General features: G+C 34.8%; 1 pseudogene; it reads left to right on the forward strand.

The window, feature by feature from the left end:
* The first annotated feature begins 4,495 nt into the window (after window positions 1-4,495).
* Window positions 4,496-16,056, forward strand: part of LOC127220784 (eukaryotic translation initiation factor 3 subunit J-like) — a 71,666-nt pseudogene continuing 60,105 nt past the window's right edge.

Consider the following 16,056-nt stretch of genomic DNA (forward strand, 5'->3'; position numbering starts at 1 on the left):
TTATACAGAATCAGATTCTCTGAATGTGTGTCTTCAGTTAGAACACTTAGGATTTCTAAGAAGAACATGGGTGATCCTGAAGGTTATGGGATGTAGTACTCATTTTTACTAAAAGTAAGATATAAAAATTATTCATGTACACTTCTTGACCATAAAAATCTATAGATGAGAAAAGTTAGTCTAGTGGTCTTGTTACATTTAAATAATATAAAATCCTTCCTTAATAATTAATTTCATAATTCTTTTGTACAGTTCAATACTAACATTGATTTCCATAGGTTTTTAGGAACTTCTTATTTACATGTCTACAACTCTACAGTGATTGTACAAAATCTCCACATTTCTTTACCCCCAAAATTTGGAAATTATCAAGCCACTGATTTCATGATTTTGGCTATTTGGAAACATAGTGTCCTCAAGACGTATCTATACTATAATATGATGAAGTTTCTCATGTTTTAAAAGCTCAATGATATTCCCTTAAATGTCAATATGTAGCACTTTTTCATTCACCCATCAGTGGACATTTGATTGTATTCCCATGGATTAACTGTTGTGGATGATGCTGCCATGGGTATGTGTGATACCATTTCTTCAAGAGTTGTCCTTAAGTTACTTTAGGTAAATATCTGGAAGATATATTTAGGACAACATGCTTGCTGGATCATATGGTAGTTCTAATTTTACTTTTTCAGTATTATTCATGTTGATTTCTATGGTTGATAAACCTGTCTGCATTCGTCTAGGCTTCATACTAATGGTTTCAATTACCTCCTCTTAAGACTTGCTATTATTTACCATAACCATCCTAATGTGTGTGAAGTGAACTCATGTTCTAGTTTTAGTGTATTTCAATATTAATTCAATTGTACCTTCTAAAATCATTTGCTCTTTCACTATTGAATTGAAAAATCCCCCACAAAATTTGAAAATCAGCTCCCATGATTGAAATAGAATGTATGAATTAAAAAAATATAATAGAATTGACATATCTCTAATAGATAGTATACAAACAATTTGTTATTCTTTTCTGGCTGGAGCCATTTGACTTTCCCAGGGAGCAATGACTGAGAACAATATGTACAGCTCTCCTTGTGGAAAGCTTGAAGACCCAGGCCCACTTGGTAAGGACATGTGGATAGTTCACTGTATTATTTTGGGCATTACTCCAGAATCATTTGTGCTATGTGTTGTCCTTGTTTTCTCTGTGATGGTCATACTGCTGGTCTGAATTAGTCACAGTAGGTCATGAAGTTTAATTATCCATATTTGCATAGAGTTTTAAAGAAATGCTATTAAATAGATGATATCAGGAGTTAATGGGAATATTCAAGAAACAGGGAATGAAGCTCAATCACAGAAACTCAGAAGAACCTCATTACTAATAACTGAATATCCTAAGAAGTTAAGAGAGGTAAACATAAGGACAAGGGAGAAACACTGCCAACTATTAACAGTAGGTCTCCAGGCAATGTTGCCCACAGGAAAAAATTGAAAACAACCTGGAATCTCCCCAAAGGAAATAGAGTTATTCAAAATATAGAATGTATTAATCCAGCTTTTGCTGGTGATTTGGTTGTGAGAACTTAGTGTCTACCAGAAGTAAATATTAATGTAAGAGACAAAATTGTCGATTACCACACATGATGTTGGATCCACATGTGTTATTAACTGGGTACACTGTTCTACCTGTAGCTTTGCCTAGGTAGAAAAGTTCTATGTAGCATGAAAAAGTGCTCATGCTTCTGAAGACAGAGGTATAGATGAAAATATAATTGCTACCTGTGGGAGAGTTAGGGGATGTAAGGGGAAAGAGAGAGGCAAGAAACAAATTAGTAATTATTTTAACCATTTTTAGAAAATTAGGAAATAAAAACTCATTCTAAAATTGTTCATGCAAAACATTAAAACCATATAAATAAAGACAGCTTAGCTATCTGGAGCCACTTGATTTAATGAAAACAGGTGGTCATAATTTCTTCATTGTGCTCACTCCACATATCTGTGGAGGTCCACACACCCACCTGGAGTGAGGTAACAACACTTTTTCTTGTTTTTCTACTATGTGGTTTGATTCTCTTATAACACTAGATGTTTTAATTGCTGTAACATCTTACATCAATTTATTTTTAATAATGTCATTGTGATCAAAAGAAATGTCTTAATTCTGAGACAAATGTTTTAAAATTTGTACATTTTCTCTACTTTTATAGATTGTAAAATTGCAGTTGTTTAATTTCAGTTGTTCAATTTTGATTTTTGTACATGTTGAAATATGGTTGATTGCTTTTTTATTTTACTTGTTTATTACTGAGTATGACTATATGATACAATGTTCCTGATTAATGACTAAACAACAAGAATACATCACTCCTACTTTTTCATTATCTTGGCCCATAGAATCTATCCATTCATGAATTGTTTTCCTGTACAACAGACCATACTGTAGCAATTACTTCTCTGTTGCTGTAAAACACCATGGCCAAAGAAACTTAGAGAAGAAAAAATTTGGGTTTAAGATTTCAGGCAGAAGAACACATCCTGACAAGTATTGGTGGCAGAAACAGTCAGAATTGATAACAATACCATTTGAAAACCAACATCTGGAATAAAAATCAGGAGAGAGTGTAAATTAACCATGGCATGAGCCTTTTGAAACACCAAATTCTTGTACAGTTATTTGCTACTTCCAGAAAAGTCACCCCTCCTAAATTTCCTTCCAACGATTTGGAACCAAGTATTTTAATTCCTGAAACAATGTGTGAATAACACATTAATTACACTTTAGTACATTTAATAATATATTTCATGAATTAGTGAGATATCACCCTTGATTTTTCACATCTAGATTTTCATACAACTCATAGACTGTGTACAACATAGAGTTTTCATGTATGTATATTCTGGTTGTGGTCTAGTTTTATTTCTAGACTATCATTAGGTGCAATGTGAGTGAAAAGTAGTAAATATATGATAATAAATTATATTCAGGAAACTTATAAGCCATTTCAAAAAGAAAGTATCACTCACTTTTTTACTTTGTAAATTTAATATTCATAATTATATAAGTGATTAGTAAAATTACTTTAAAAGTCTTACCTTATACTTTTGTATAATTCTGCCCAAGATCTTAATTCACAAGCATTCATTTGATCCCATGATTTCTTATTTACTCAATCTTTATATCCATATAGTAAGTCTGGAAGACTGGTTCTTTAGTATACTCTTGGTCTTTGTGCTATCTTATTTTTGGTTAAATTACAGTTGCAGCAATAAAGAGACATCATTTCACAAGTAATTAAAAGATGACTCATTCGAATTCTAAATCCAAACCCCTTCTGATTTTAACTCAATACTATTGTCTAGTTTTAAAGGCAGATGAGGTGTTAATTACATTGAAATTTTGTACTAAGTTCTGTCAAATCCTTCAGTAGTTATATAATCTCTTGACTACCAAGGGAATAAAATCCTCTCATTTTAATACAAATATGTGCTCTGAGTTATAAGGCAGCAGCAAATTTGGTGGTGGGAAACCAATGAGTTGATGTGTGTCAAATTCTCATAAATATAGACTCCATGAATTTCCCATGAGAGAAGATTCATTATGTGAAAACATTGATGAGAGAGATGTTACATTGAGTTATTTCCTGTACTATGTCTCATTTCTCCTTCATTTATTAATGTATTTGAGAAATACTGTCTTATTTTTTCTGGGCCAATATTCCTATCTCAAGATCAACTTTTGCTTTGAATGTTAATGAAACTAATTTGCTAATTTTTGCAAAGAAATGGTAGCCTAATTAATATTTTAATCATAATGTTCTCTGAATAATTACTCATAAAATAGTCATCTGTTATTATTCAATAGCATATATTTTTGTAAGTGAAAGCTATACTTTGAAAACTTTAGGTAAATTATATTTTACATTACCAATTTATACACTTTTTGTAAGCCTGTATTATTCTAAGTATATAGGCCATTATTTAGTTGTATTAATAATATGTTTCATATCAATTAGAATGCCCATTTCCAATATACAATTAAGAAACAATGAATCTATAAGAAGCCTATGTATTAATAATTTTTTTAAACTGAGGGATGAGAGGCTCTGAAATTATAATACAAGTATATATCACACACAGAAAACTTGCTAAAACTGAAATAGTCTTAAAATAAAATACACATCATAAGTTATTAAGGAACAGAAGGTTGTTAACCAAATCATTCCTTCATGACATTAAAATTATACATTTATGGGATAGAGCTACAACTTACTGATTAAGAGTGGTTTGTGGCCTTCCAGTGCCCTGCTTTGAGCCACCTGAGGAATGGGGACTCCTCACTGGGGAACCCATGCCAGCTGACTAGCCCATCCAGAGTCTGTCAGCATCCTAGGCCTACCTCCATCACTGGAGAGGGTAATAGTTGGCCCATTTCCAGCCTACCTTCCAGGGCCCTTCTTAGTGCCTCCTGAGGCCTGAGAACTGAGCACACATGGGGGAACCTGTTGCAGCAGGCCATGCCTATCCAGAGTCCTCAACTGTCCAGAGTCCTCCACCAACAGTGGGATCCCAGCCTCCAGTGCCCTGGTCAGAGCCTCCTGAGAACTGGGGCTATGCACAGGGTAACTGGTCCCAGCGACCAGCACATCCAGAGTCTGCCAATGTTCTAGTCCCACCTCTACTCACTGGAAGAGAAGAGCCATCAGAGTACTGGACCTGCTTCCACCCACCAGAAGAGAACCTTTGTCCTGTACCCAAAAGAAAATAGAGAGAACCTACTAGAAATCACTGGAAGAAGGGATGGTTAGGCCACAGTAGAAGAGCATAGTCAACAACAGAAAATCAATGTGATGCCACCAGAATCTAGAGACTCCACACCAGCAAGACCTGAACATCCCAACACAGATGAAGCAGAAAGAGAACAACCCTAAAAAAAACTTTATGATGATATGATCTATACCATCAAAGATGTAATGAGAAAATCCCTTAAAGAAATGGAAGATAAAACAAACAAACAAAAAAAATTAAGAAATGAAGGAAGTCAAAAAAACAATTGCAAGAAATAATTCAAACAGTGCAAGGCTTAAAAGCTGAAGTTGATACTAAATAAATAAATAAATAAATAAATAAATAAATAAATAAATAAGGAAATAGAAAAACTAGGTAAATGATCAGGAACAACAGATACAAGCATAATCAATAGAATCAAAGAGATGGAGGAGAGAAGAGAGAATATCAGGACAGAACATCCACTAGGTGAAATACATTCATTGACCAAAGAAAATCTTAATTCCAACAAATTTCTAACACAAAATATCTAGGGAATATGGAAAACCATGAAAAGGCCAAACATAAGAATAATGGGTATAGAAGTTGAAGAACCCACTTCAAACGTCCAGAAACATATTCAACAAAATCATAGGAGAAAAATTTCCCAACCTAAAGAATGATATGCCAATGAAAGCACAAGAAGTTTACAGAACACCAAATAAACTGGACCATAAAAACAGTCTTCATGCCACATAATAATCAAAACAGAATAAAGAAAGAATATTAAGAGCAGTAAAGGAAAAAAGGCCAAGTAACATATAAAGGCAAACCTATCAGAATTACAACTGACTTCTCCATAGAAACTTTGAAAGCCAAAAGGTCCTACAGAGAGAGAAACCTGATATTCCATGACAAAACCAGATTTAAACAATACAAATCAACTAATCGAGCTCTACAGAAAGTTCTTTAATGAAAAATCTGACCCAAGGAAGTTAACAGCATCCACAAAAATATAGGCAATAATTACACTTTACCAACACAATAAAGAAAAATTGGAGGAAATCCGTACACGATACCACTACCAAAAACAAATCCAAAATAAACAAGAACTAACAGTCTATGGTCATTAACATCCCTGAATATTAATGGTCTTAACTCACCTATAAAATGACACAGGCCAAAAGAATTGATATGAAAGCAGAATCCATCTTTCTGCTGCATTCACAAAGTGCACCTCAATTTCAAAGACAGACGTTACCTCAGAGTTTGGATTGGGAAAAGATTTTCCAATCAAATGGACCCAAGAAAAAAGCTGGTGTAGCTATCCTAATATCTAACAAATTGGACTTTAACTTAAAATTAGTTAAAGAGATGAAAAAGGTTATGGCTTATTCATCACAGGAGAAATCCATCAAGGTGAAGTCTCAATTCAGAATATCTATGCCCCACATACAAAGGCAACAACATTTGTAAAAGAAACGCTACTGAAACAGAAATCTCACAAAAAATCTGACATACTTATAGTGGGAGATTAAAACCTTAGAACAATTGGACAGAAACTTAGCAAAGAAACAAAGGAAGTAAAAGATATTATGGCCCAATAGGGTTTAACAAACATTTGTACAATATTCCAATCAAACACAAAAGAATATACATTCTTCACAGTACCACATGGAACTTTCTCTAAAATAGACCACATACTCACCAAAAGAGCAAACCCTAAATAGGTACAAAAAATTGGAATAAACCCCTGTATCTGATTAGACCACCATGCTTTAAAGTTAGAATCAACAAGAACACTAATTGCAGAAATCCTACAGACTCATGGAAATCAAAAAATGCGCAATTACACCAATCCTTGGTCAAGGAAGAAATAAGAAATAAATTAAATATTTGCTAGAATTCAATGAGAATAAACACATGAAGTACCCAAACTTATGGGACACATTGAAAGCACTGCAAAGAGGAAAGTTCGTAGTATTAAGTGCCCATAAGTAGAAACTGGAGAATAGTAACTCTAGAGAATTAACAGCACAACTGAGCACTCTAAAACTAAAAGAAGCAAACTCACCCCAGAGGAGTAGATGTCAGGAAATAATCAATTAGAGGTCTGAAAACAATAAAGTAGAAACTATGGGGGAAAAAAAAGAATCAATGATACAAAGAATTGTTTTTGAGAAAATCAGCAAGATCAACAAACATTTATCAAAACTAACCAAAATGCAGAGACAGAGAGAGAGAGAGAGAGAGAGAGAGAGAGAGAGAGAGAGAGAGAGAGAGAGAGAGAGAACACGTACCTTAATAATATCAGAAAAGGACACTGAGGACATTCAGAGAATCTTCAGGTCATGTTTTGAAACCCTATACTCTACAAAATTAAAACATTTAGGGGAAATGGACAATTTTCTGGTCACATATCACTTACCAAAACTAAATCAAGAATGGATAAGCAATTAAATAACCCATAATGGAGTATAAGCAGCCACCAAAATTCCCCCCCCCCCAAAAAAAAAAAAAAACAGCAGAGGTTGAGATGGTTTCAGTGCAGAATTCTACCAGAAATTCAAAGAAGAGCTTACAACAATACTCCTCTAAGTGTTCTAACAACAGGAGCAGAAGGTTCATTGCCAAACTCTTTTTATGAGTCCACAATTATCTTGGAACCCAAGCAACACAAAGACACACCTAAGAAAGAGAATTACAGACCAATATTCCTCATGAACATTGCTGCGAAAATATTCTATAAAGTACTGGCAAATTGAATCCAAGAACACATCAGAGAAATCATCCACCATAACCAAGAAGGCTTCATCCCTGTGTTGCACGGATGGTTCAACATATGAAAATCTGTCAATGTGATCTACCATATAAACAAACTGAAAAAGAAAAACCACATGAACATCTCACTAGATGCTGAAAAGCCTTTGACAAAACCCAACACCTCTTCATGAAAAAAAGTCTTGGAGATATCAGGGAATATAGGAATATACCTAAACATAATAAAAGCAATATACAGTAAACCAACAGCCAACATCAATCTGAATGGAGAGAAGCTTAAGGCGATTCCCCTAAAATCAGGAACAAGACAAGGCTGTCCTGTCTCTCCATATCTCTTCAATATTGACTTGAAGTTCTATCTAGAGCAATAAGAAAACAAAAGGAGATCAAGGGGATACAAACTGGAAAGGAAGAAGTCAAACTTTCAATATTTCCAGATAATATGAGAGTTCATATAAGTGACCTTAAAAACTCTATGAGGGAACTCCTAAGAAAGTGGCAGGATATAAGACTAACTCAAAAAAGACAGTAGCCCTACAATATACAGATGATAAAGGGGCTGAGAAAGAAATCAAAGAAACATCACCTTTTACAAGAGCCACAAACAACATAAAATGTCTTGGGGTAATGCTGACCCAACACGTGAAATGCCTTTTGAGTCCTTAAAGAAAGAAATTAAAGAAGATACCAGAAAATGGAAAGATCTCCCCTGCTCTTTGATAGGTACGATCAACATAGTCAAAATGACAATATTTCCAAAACATTCTACAGACTCAATGCAATCCCCAACAAAAATGTCAACACAATACTTCACAGACATTGGAACAACAATGCTAAACTTTATATGGAAAAACAAAAGACCCAGGATACCCCAAGCACCCCTAAACAATAAAGGAACTTCCAGAGGCATCACCATCCCTGACTTCCAGCTCTATTATAGACCTATTTTCCTGAAAACAGCTTGGTATTGGCACAGAAATAGACAGGTAGACAAATAGAATCAAATTGAAAACCCTGATATTGATGCACACACTTATGAACACCCAATTTTTTGTCAAAGCAGCTAAAACTATACAAAAAGCATCTTTAAAATTTGATAGTGGCATGACTGGACACTGACATGTTGAAGACTGGAGATAGATCCATATCTACTGCATGTACAAAACTTCAGTCCAAATAGATCAAAGACCTCAACATAAATTTAGCCACACTTAACCCCTTAAAAGAAAAAGTTGGAGGTACCCTTGAAAAAATTGGTACAGGGGGCCACTTCCTGAACAAAATACCAGACACTGATATGAACAATTAATAAATGGGACCTCCTCAAACTGGAAAGCTTCTGTAAGACAAAGGACACAATCACAAGACAAAATGGGAGCCCACAGAATGGGAAAATATCTTTAATAACTCCAAATCTGACCGAAGGCTGATTTCTAAAATATACAAAGAACTCAAGGTCCTACTTACTCAAACACTATATATTCAAATTTAAAAAAATGGGGTAGAGAACTTTCAATGGGTAAATCTATAATGAATAAAAGACACTTTAGAAAGGGCTCAACATCCTTAACCATCAGGGAAATGCAAATCAAAACAACTCTCTGAGATATCATCTTCCTCTAGTCAGAATGGCTAAAATAAAAAAAAAATATCAAAGACAGTTTATGCTGGAGAAAATGTGGAGAAAGGGGAAAATTCCTCCACTGGTTATGGGAGTGCAAACTTGCTCAGCTATTTTGGAAATCAATATTGCTGTACCTTAGGAAAATGGGAATCAGTCTACTACAAGATTCAGTAATTCTACTCTTAGGCATATACCCAAAAGATACACATTCATACGACAAGGATATCTGTTCAACTATGTTCATAGCAGTATTATTTGTAATACCCAGAATGTGGAAGCAACCTAAATACCCCTCAACAGAAGAATGATTGGAGAAAATGTGGTACATTTACACAATGGAGTACTACTTGGAAATAAAAACAACAGAATCTTGAGATTTGCAGGCAAATGGATGGAACTAGAAGAAACCATCTGAGTGAGGTAACCCTGTCACAAAAGGACATACATGGTATGCACTTACTCATACCTGGATTTTAGACATAGAACAAAAATTACCAGCCTACACTTCGCACTGACAGAAAAGCTACAAAAGAAAGAGAACCCTAAGAGACATACATGTTCCCCCACAGAAGGGTAAAGGGACAAGATATCCTGATCAAATTGTGAGCATTGGGGGAGGGAAGAGGGAGTTAGGAGGAAGAGAAGGGGAAAAGAAGAGTGGAAAGGAGGACAAGATAGAGCAGAAGATTGAGTCAGGGGAAGAATAGAGGAAAGCAAGAAAACTTATACCATATTAGAGGGAGCCCTTATAGGTTTAAAGAGATATCTATCACAAGAGAAATTTCCAGAGATCTACAATGATGACCCGAACCAACAATCTAAGCAATAGTGGAGAGGCTATCTTTAATGCCATTTCCTGATAATGGGATTGATGACTACCTAATAGTAAAGGATAGAAAATACAGCCTAATTCTCCAATGACCCCATGAAGCTAAAGTTTTGAAATACTATCAAAAAGTCCTAAAAACCTCAAATTCCAGACCCTGTCCTCTGCCTGTAAATAGGCGAAAGGTCTAGGAGCCTGCACAAATGCAGTCCTCCGGGGCTATAGAAAACTGATTCATCTATAAAGCACAGGCATGGATGATTTAAAATAATTGGTCTAAAAACTATAAAATGGTTTAAATTGTTTGGCCAGCACCACGTGGACTCTTGATGCTATGAGATAATTGTTTTGTGATGCATGGGCTTTGTTGTAAATTCATTAATGCTGTCTCAATTCTGCACTCAGGGTCCTCAGTCCTCTACCCCTGCATGGCATATTATGTAAACTCCAGTGCACTTGGAATAAAAAAATTCCTCTTGCAGTTTTCATCAAGACTGCTTTTCCTGAGTGATTTGGGGTGTCATCTTTCCTGAGTTGGAGTGTGAAGGTACACTGTGAGGGTCTTTCAATATACCATCCTACAGCCTTCATCCAGTAGCTGATGGAAGAAGAAGCAAATGTCCAGAGCTAAACACTTAGCTGAATGCCTGTAATCTAGTTGCAGAGAGGGAGAAGGGATGAGCAACGGGATCAAGACCAGGCTAGAGTTACCCACAAAAACTGCTGATCTGAAAAAGAGGGAACTCATCAACCCCAGTCTGATAGCTGGGAAAGAACCAGAACCCCTAAATGTGTGGGTTAGTTAGTATGACTGGACAGTTTATGGCATCTCTGGTAGTGAATCAGAATTTATCCCTAGTATACTAATGGATTTTGTGAGCCCATTCAACATAGAGGGATACTCTGTCAGCCTTGTCACATGGGAGAGGCCATTCTACAAATAATATGACAGACTTTCATGATCTCCCATGAAAAGCCTCACTCTTATTAGAGAGCAGAAAGGGTTTGGGATGGGAGTTGGAGAGTCAGGGGAGGATCGGAGGGTGTGGAAACTGGGATTGACATGTAAACCAAGCTTATTTCAAATTTAAATTTATATATATATGGCTGTTATGTAACCAGAATAAGTGTGAACCAAGTTACATAATTTAACTTGGAAAAAATAATTTTTTATACCAATTTTTTTATACCTCAACAAATATGAACAGTTAAATGTCCAACCATAGCTGTTTTACTCCTGTTATCATAGTTCATAACCACTATGTAGCTAGCAATCATTTGGGGGAAAACTAGAATTAAAAGGTAAAAACCCAGTTCATCTCATTTCTGAGAAGCAAATTCTGCTACAATCTGTGCTTGTCAAGCAATTCTCTGGTCTTTGCTTTGGATGGCATGCTCAGAATTTATACTTTCAATCTATAAGAAGTTCTTTTTGATAAGTCTTTATTCTTAACCTCACAGAGAATCAGAAATACCAGTGTAATGTAAATCCCGTCATTCTTAAAACCACATTTTTCTTAGCATAATGTCCAAAGTGTTTGATATGCTTGTTTTTTATCATTTCTAATACAGCAGGTGCTTCTGCTTCTTGTTTAATACTCTCAACATTATTCATTCATGCAGACTTTCTCCCTTCACTTAATCTTCTTTTTTTCGCCTATTGAGAGAATTCTGTTACAGAGATCAACATGCAAGAATGTAGCCCTTTTTCTTCTTCACTGAGATAACCTGCTGAAATATATTCTCCCCCTGCCAAGGCTACACTGCCTTCCAAGAAAGTAGAAGAGATATTCATAAAGTTCTTATGGTACTTTACAGACGTCCGCAATATTTGGATTATTATGTACATGCATACCTGTATTTAGATGTTTCAGTTTTCACACTAGTGATAATTCTCACTTTAGTAGAGTACTCACATAATAGAAGTATGAAGAATATTTGTGGAGTATGTGGACAGGTGAATTCCAAAAATGACTTCAATTCTTTCTCTTGCTTATGCTTATTCATTTTATTCTTTTAATTTTTATCTATATATTTCTTTAGTTAATATAAATAAAGTCCGAAAAATAATTGATTGGCATGTGTTTACCTCTATAATTACTTTTTCTACAAAAATGAAATTAGATAATGTTCTTTTTATCTTACATATTTTCTCTATATATTATATCTACATATAATGTTTTTATATTACTGATCCTATTTTCTAAATATTTAGAAAAATCAAAGTAACTAGGAGTAATAGATTGCTTGACAAAGTGTTCTTTTTTCTTTTAAGTTTCTTCTTCTCTCATATATATATTTTAATTTAAATTTGAAATTGCAGTTTCCCTTTCCTCCTCTTCTCCCAGTCTTTCCCACAAAACTTTCTTCTCCCCTCGTCCACTCCTTCTACTTTCTCTTGAGGACAGTCCTCCCAGGATATAAACCAAACAAACCATATCATGTTAAAATAAAACACACACAGAGACTACACACTAAACAAAACACACACACACACATCTGTATATAAATATATATATATATATATATATATATATATATATATATATAAAATGACACATAGAAATGTATGTTTCTTTTTGTTTTACAGGGAAGATTTTTTTATATTACCATGAGAGATGTGTGGATTTGTATAAACCAAGATGGAAGGTTTTGCTCATTTCTCTAAATTACAGGACTCAAGGTAAGTTATGTCTAGCATTATTCTTGTAGATAGACATACAGGTCGCTACTAAACACATTTTTCATAAGTTATGTGTTTACAAATCATGTATGACAATATTGCACAATAAGAAAAATAATATCTGAAGGTTTTAAACATTAAAATTCATTCTTCACTGTAGTCTATATAACTACAGATAATAATTTTATGAGAAAATTTCTAATTTCCCAGAAATAACAAATATAGATATTCTTGTACCAAGTAACAATTAAACATTCTTATATACGTAAGAGTTATTTAAGACAAATTTCCAAATAGGATGCTCAAAGTCATCTTCGCTGTGTAACTGATAAACACTGATGGAAATAGGCTAACATTAATAACATAATTTCACTTATATAAATTATGGTCTAAAATGTACCTTCAAAATATTGTTCTGTTATTAGGGAGAATTCCTTCAGAATTCAATATTTTTTTGATTTTTCTACATTTGTAATATATTCTCAAATATTTTCAAAGTCCAATCTTTATTAAATTATCTCAGTATGTTGAGGATGATGGATAAAAATGGGATCATTATCTTTGATTATCCAAGAAATATAAATAAATAGGCATCTATAAAAGTTATATAATTTGTATTGATTTAAAATGAATAATTTAACAAATACATTGCAAACTGAGTTCAATGAGAAAAATAATAAAACCACACACATATCATATAATCTACAAGTTGGACTGAATGGTTAGACTTTTAAGATTGGAGAGAGTTGGGTGTTCAGACGTGCAGTCAAATCTTTTGGAGGTAACCATTAGTTCTCTTTTTTTTTTTTTTTTAATTTTAAATTTTGAGGTTTATTTATTTATTTATTTTATATAACCAAGTCCATTTAAATGAAAACAAGCATTTATAGACAATATTTGGGAATTTTGGTGTTGTTCTTTCCAAACTACTTCCTGCTGGTAAGGGGTGCTGTCATGGGGGATTCAAAGAAGATTCAGAAATCCTGGCTGTAGTCTGTAAGGCTGCTTTGTCCAGCTGTTTTGAATGTAGGATCACCTTGTACTCTGTTTCAGGCGGTCTGGCGTGATCAATCCACATTAGTCTGGAAGGAATCCACATCTTTTTATTTTCTGTGGAAACAAAAATAGAAATCCTTTTCCCCAGTAACTTGTCCTTCAACTTAAATTTTGGAGTCAAAGCATTTTTTTAATTTAATTCATTATTTTACATGTCAATCCCAGTTCCCTCTCCCTCCCTCCCTCTCTTCTTCCCTCCCTTCCTTCTTCCCTCCCTCCCTCCCTCCCTCCCTCTTTTTTACCCTCTCTGCCCTCTCACATGCAGGATAACCACTCTCCTCTCCATCTCCCCCACCCCAAATCCAAATGTAGGGAATGGCATCCAGTTGGGGTCATGTAGATCTGTCAGGTCATGTGAAGTAGGGACTAGGGCTTCTCTCCTGTCTCTAGGTTAAGGCAGTTATCCCTCCATGGGGGATGTGTTAGCAAGGTCCTTTTGTGCACCAGGGATACATCGTGGAGCCACTGTCTGAGGTCTCTTAGACTGCTCAGTCCTTCTGTCTGAGACATACATACATATATATATATGTATGTATGTTTCAATAGATTTATTGGTAATGCAAGTCAAGCAGAGATCTCTGAATAACTCAATTATAGTACTCATTTTTTTTATCATTTATGAAGCCCTGGATTCGGTTTCTATTACCATCCCAAAAACCACAATTAGTGTCCAATATGACTCATAGTTGTGGAAAACTTCCATTCACTAAATATGTCTGATATTCACATTTGGAGAGTGCAGGACATGAACAAAATTCATAAAATAAACCAATAAAAATGTCTACCCTTACTAATTTCAAAGTAGAGAAAAGGATAGTTGAGTTTGCTAATTATAAGTGAAATAAGCAAATTTGCCATAAGTAGATACCTCACTCACTATTACTGTGAAAAGACACCATACCCAAGTCAACTCATATAAAAGTTAATACATAATAGTAACCTTATTTGCTGTTTCAGAGGCTTGGTCCATAATTACCTTGTGTGGGAGCATGGTTATGAGAATGGTATTGGAGCAATAGTTGAGAGCTTCATCTTCCTCAGGTATGTGTGTGTGTGTGTGAGAGAGAGAGGGGGGGGGCTAACTTGGGCTTTGAAACTCCCCTCTCACCTAGTTGATACCATTCCTTAAAAATGTCACAACTACTACAACAACTACAACAATATCAAACCTCCTAATCCTTCTAATCCTGCATTCAAATACATAAGCCTATGGGGACCACTTTTGCATCAACCCCCCACAGCAGGGCAGTAGGATCTGTGTTGGTACTCTATAACAATGCCAAGAAGGTTCTCCTCTGAACAGACTCTAAGAGGACTTTCAAACAATTCTTTCATTAGGCATCAGAACTAAAGAATGGAAATGTAAGAGAGTAGATGATCAAATATGTAGAGAAAGTAAATTGTTGATTGTTAGAAATATTTCCCACGATTTATATAATTTTAAAATATTTAAGTGGAAATGAAAATAACAACATATAACCAACTAAAACCTCATAGGAAAGAACTATCCTATGAAATATAAAGTAAATAAAAAATGAGGCAAAATAATAGTGGCTGACAGGTAAATCTCATGATAAATATAATTATACATCTAATGTGCATATAAAAATAACTTTAGTAGTTGTAAAATACTTTTTCAAACTTCCTTGAACAGCAAACTAACACAAAATAACTGAATATGGGTTTTACTGTTTTTAGGAAAATTCATTATTATTATTATTTTGGATTTTCCAGACAGGGTTTCTCTGTAGTTTTGGGACCTGTCCTTGAACTATCTCTGTAGACCAAGCTTGCCTTGAACTCACAGAGATCTCCCTGCCTCTGCTTCTGCCTCTTGAGTTTTGGAATTAAAGGCATGTGCCAACAACACCCAGCTTGTAAATTCATTATTAAATTAGTGCTCAAAACCTTATTGCTGGGTATATTTATTCTATACTCACAGAAAATTCATTGTTTTTGCTTTCTCTGCCTTGGCACTGCCAAACACAGGTTTTGAATCCTGTTCCTTGTCTCCCCAATGAGGACTGCACTCGACTGTTTTGGTAATGCCCCTGATAGATTCCATCAGATTATTGGAGTTCACAGTGTCCCCAGATGATAAGACACTGAAGCCTGGCTTTCTCTTAATGATCTGATGCAGTTCTTCATCTTGTCACACAGGAGAGTTAGGGAAACAGCTAGGTCTATGGAATCTACATATGGTTCACAACAATCAACCAAGATAGTGAAAGTACTAACCAATGACAATCAGAAGAGTATGGATCCATGCTCAGTGGATTTTATACATCCTTTTGACAGCAGCTTTCTCCTCAGCCA

This window comes from Phodopus roborovskii, unplaced genomic scaffold (genome assembly GCF_943737965.1).
Source record: "Phodopus roborovskii unplaced genomic scaffold, PHOROB, whole genome shotgun sequence".
In the NCBI taxonomy this organism is placed as follows: domain Eukaryota; kingdom Metazoa; phylum Chordata; class Mammalia; order Rodentia; family Cricetidae; genus Phodopus; species Phodopus roborovskii.